The following is a 5,436-nucleotide window of genomic DNA, read 5'->3' on the forward strand; positions in this document are numbered from 1 at the left end:
ACCATATCTATTTCATCCAACACTCTCCTCCAATGCTCTAGTTTGCCCAGCTTATGCTAGACAACTAGACCCATGTATCCATAGGCATATGCACATCCTACGGGCCTGTCCCTGTCTGCTAGTGGCCTCGCTACTGGAATGTGCTCCCAGCACCATACCTGTAATAATGTCACGCCAGTTGACAAACTACCGTAACCGAGGTATACTACCTCATGTAGACCCCTATATAAATGGGCCAGCATAGCTGACCCCCATGAAAACCTCCGCCCCTATGTAACCATCTCCTCCAAAACCAGCCCCCATCCCACAAAAAATCCCTTTGACCTGCGATCAGGACAAAGGAATCCACCAATGAACCCTGCTAGTATGGATGGCAGTGGTGTGTAGTCCAAGTCTAGAAACTCCTGCCATGGGATCTCATAGCCACAGACTGTATCCTCCTGGAAAATTCCGCGTAGTGCCTCTGTGCCACCCTCCTCTGACTACTCATATGGTAGTAGTGCACCTACTACAGGGATGCGCAGAATCCGGTAACAGTCCTCTGGTGTGACTGTCATCTCTTCAGTGGAAAAATGGAAGGTGTTGGTGTCGCTATGCCACCTCTATGCCAAAGCTGTTAGTAACCCTTGGTTCACAGTGAACCGAGGCATATCCAAGAGGGAAGTCAAACCACATCTCTCGATGATATCAAGATTGGCTTGCGACAATCGTGGTATCAATGTCCATGGCCTCAGAAATCTCTCCCGTGACTGGACCACACCCAATCGCTCCTGTCAAACATACAAAACAAATCTAATATCAGTTTCTACATCAAAACAAAGATATCAAAATCAAACTTACATCAACAACATGAAACAATTTGCTCATCTATATCAAAGTTCAAAATCCTATCATTTCATATCAACTTGTAAAATAACTCAAGTTCTCAAAAACCATATCAAAACTTGTAACACAACTCAAGTCTCCACAATCATATAAACTTGTAAAACAATTCAAGTTTCCCACCCATATCAGCTTGTAAAACAACTCAAGTTTCCAACCCATATCGGCTTGTAACACAACTCAGGCTTCACATATTGAACTTGAAACAGAACACGCAAATATATCATATTTTGATCAACACAACACATTGATATCTATACATAACTTGGAATATCGAAAATCAAAACAAGTTCTATAGACACTCATATTGGACAAATCCATAAAATCATGATAGCACGACACAAAAATTTTACAAATCGGCTCATCTCGCAAAATTTTTTCAGATGCGCTAAAATAGACTCCCGTTGCACTAATATTCCCCCATGCGCTAGACTGTTTTTCCTACATGCTAATCTATTTACCGTATGCGCTAGATTGACTCTATGTGCTAAAACGTTTTCCCCATGCGCTAACCTAACTTACCCTATGCACTAGGCTGACTCTACGCTCTAATCTACACCTCCCAGGCGCTACCCATTTGACCCTATGCGCTAGGTTAACCCTACACGCTAAACCCCTTACCTATGCGAACCCCTGCGACCCCTATGCGCTAGGTCTACCCTACGCGCTAACCTATTGACTGGACGTGCTACCCGACGGTTGCCATGCGCTATTCTACACATATGTGCTAACCTATATTTCCTATGTGCACACATCATTTTCTTTGAAATAACATGTGCACACATGTCACTTCAAAGAGGGGCAAAATGTAGATGTATAAAAATGACCATATTCCTAAAATGAATATTTTATGTTCATTTCTCTATTTAATTAAATCCAATTTAATTAAATTATCCACATTCCTCTATTTAATTCAGTAAATTACTCAATTTATTTAAATAAAATTCACTATACCCATTTAATGAATAAATCATTTTATTCAATTAAACCCCTCTATCCACTTTTAATTAAATTCAAATTTAATTAATTAGTTATCCTAAATTGAATAAATCTAATTTATTTAATTGCAACCAAATTGAATGAAATTCTTTATTTCAATTAAATCCGATTATCCCTTCATCCACTTGCAAAATCCCAAACCCCTTTCTAATCCCTTCTAGAATCTTCTAATCGCTTCTAATTAACCTAACCCCTCCTCTAAACTTTGTCACATCCCTAAGCAAAGGGAAGTCACTTCTCAAATGCTCAAAGTCTTTGATAACCATTAAAGGCTTCAAGTCTTCAACCACTTAATTCCTCAAAGTCTTTGATAGCCATTAAAGGCTTCCAACTTTCAACCATTTAATCCCCCAAAGTCTTCAATAACCATTAATGGTTAACTCAAACCCTCCTACATGGTTAAAGAATTGGTTTTAACTCAACCTTCACTCAACCCAAGGGTCTAATCAAGCCTTTAATGCTTTGACCATGATTATCTCTTAATCATTTGCACAAAGGTTTATCCTTGGATTAACTCTTAATCCAGTGGGTAATCCTAACTTAAGCTTGACCCTTACCCTCTAGATAACCATGAGGTCTCCTCAGGCATTTAATTCCTCCAACCACTTCTCTCAACCCAACCCTATGTTGACACTTGTCACCATTTCATTGGTGCAAATTGCAAACATGGATCCCCAACTTTCAAACTCAACCCTTGATCAACCCTTTCAATCCTGACCATGCATTGCCCTATTTTTGCTATAAATAGAGCTCTCATTCCTCCATTTTTACATATGGAGAATCCTCAAAATTTGTAGTATCACACTAATGCTCAAATACATTCAAGCTTTCATATCATTTTATGCTCATCATTTAGCCTCTTTTAAATCAGGAACTAGTCTAAATATGCATGTTTAGAATAATTTATTTATCGTTTAGCTCAATCATAGACTAATATAGTATGCTAGGATAGTTTGTTTACTAACCTTGTCATCTTATAGTTAGTTAATTGCATTTCTAAACTCATGCATAGCTTATGATGCATTTTATACTAAAATCTATCAAATAATCCCTCGTTCTTGCATTTGCCATCCCTAAACCATTTTGCTCTATAATCTGAGAGCAAAAACATTGGTTTGAGGGACATTGTGAGATAGAGAACCCTGGGACCCACCTTGGGAAGCTGAGTAATACATCATTACTCCATAGCTTGCACCAAGAAGTCCTGTGTGTGTGTGTGGACAAGTACTTTAGAATATTTTCACATATTAAGTTTTATCGACCCGATAAAACTTAATATGTGAAAATATTCTAAAGGAGTTGTCCACACACACACACAGGACTTCTTGGTGCAAGCTATGGAGTAACGACATATTACTCAGCTTCCCAAGGTGGGTCCCATGGTTCTCTATCTCACAATGTCCCTCAAACCAATGTTTTTTCTCTCAGATCACTAAGCAAAATGGTTTAGGGATGGCAAATGCAAGAACGAGGGATGCTTTTGATAGATTTTAGTATGAAATGCATCCTAAGCTATGCATGATTTTAGAAATGCAATAAACTAACTATAAGATGACAAGGTTAGTAAACAAACTATCCTAGCATACTATATTAGTCTATGATTGAGCTAAATGATAAAGAAATTATTCTAAACATGCATATTTGGACTAATTCCTGATTTAAAAGAGGCTAAAATGATGAGCATAAAATGAGATACGAAAGCTTAAATGTATTTGAGCATAAGTGTGATACTACAAATTTGAAGGATGATTCATAAAAATGGAGGAATGAGAGCTCTATTTATAGCAAGAATAGGGCAATGGATGGTCAAAATTGAATGGTTTAATCAAGGGTTGAGTTTGAAAGTTGGGGATCCATGTTTGTAATTGGCACTAATGAAATTGTGACAAGTTTCAACATAGGGTTGGGTTTAGAGAAGGGGTTGGAGGCATTAAATGCTTGAGAAGACCTCATGGTTATCTAGAGGGTAAGGGTCAAGCTTAAGTTAGGATTACCCACTGGATTAAGAGTTAATCCAAGGATAAACCTTTGTACAAATGATTAAGAGATAATCATAGTCAAAGCATTAAAGGCCTAATGAGACCCTTGGGTTGGATGAAGGTTGAGTCAAAACAAATGTTTTAACCATGTAGGAGGGTTTGAGTTAACCATTAATGGTCATTGGAGACTTTGGGGGATTACGTGGTTGAAGGTTGAAAGCCTTTAATGGTTATCAAAGACTTTGAGGAATTAAGTGGTTGAAGGTTGAAAGCCTTTAATAGTTATCAAAGACTTTGAGGTTTTGAGAAGTGACTTCCCTTTTCTTAGGGATGTGACAAAGTTTAGAGGAGGGGTTAGGTTAATTAGAAGCGATTAGAAGAATCTAGAAGGGATTAGAAAGGGATTTAGGAAGGCAAGTGGGAGATGTAGGATTTTGCAAGTGGATGAAGGGATAATAGGATTTAATTGAATTAAATGATTTAATTCAATTTGGTTGAAATTTGGGGAAATTAAATAAATTAGATTTATTCAAATTAGGATAACTATTTAATTAAATTTGAATTTAATTAAAAGTGGATAAGGGGAATTTAATTGAATAAAATGAATCATTCATTAAATGGTATAGTGAATTTAATTTAAATAAATTGAGTAATTTACTTAATTAAATAGAGGAATGTGGGTAATTTAATTAAATTGGATTTAATTAAATAGAGAAATGACTGCCCCCAGACACGTGCTAAAGTTTTGACTAGTTAGAAATTGTTGTCTAGTTGTTGAAAAAGCTATGTGCTATCCTGGGTTTGTCACGCGCTAACTGTTGGACTTTATGCGCTAATGTTTCGATTCTACGTGCTAAGCTATTGCTTCCACGCACTAGGCTTTTTTTCTGATGCGCTAAAGGATTTTACACTATTTTGCCTTAGGATGAAATGCTACTGTTTTGAACCAACATGCTAACTAGAGGTTTGGATGCGCTAACAAAAGTACTCCACGTGCTAAGAAGTTGCTCTTATGTGCTAAACTGCCCTGAATTTTGAATTTTTGTTGCAAATTTTTCAAGTTTTATGGATCATTTTCTGAAGTAATAAATGCAAACACGGCATAAAAAGTACAACCATTCTGCCTAATTTAACAAAAAGTGTATGTTCTGCGAGGATGTGTTCAAATCCCTAATGTTTTAACAAGTTTTGATACAAGTAATACACTTCAGAAAGACTCTTTAGTCAAGGGTCATAAATAACATCATAGCCCACTAGTCTCGATACTCCATCAGCTCAAATAGTTGTGTCACCCCCTAGAGGGCACCCATTTTTTTGCCTTTCGCCAGAAATTAACTCAAAGTGAATCACTTCACAATTGAGTAGTCATCTTGGGAGATATATGGTGAGTAATCTTGGGGGCGGATTCTTCCCCACCCTTGCACTATAATGTTATAAATGTCTGGTTACTGACTTGGCTCAAAGCTTCTATTTCTAGGGTTCGTAATCAGGCTTCCTGTTCAGCCGTCAGTGATAAACTCCCTCAAGAGGCTTCCCAACCTTTAGAACAAAGGCTTTACATATCTCAAGGATACTA

The sequence above is a fragment of the Cryptomeria japonica genome, chromosome 9, assembly GCF_030272615.1.
Source record: "Cryptomeria japonica chromosome 9, Sugi_1.0, whole genome shotgun sequence".
Classification (NCBI taxonomy): Eukaryota; Viridiplantae; Streptophyta; class Pinopsida; order Cupressales; family Cupressaceae; genus Cryptomeria; species Cryptomeria japonica.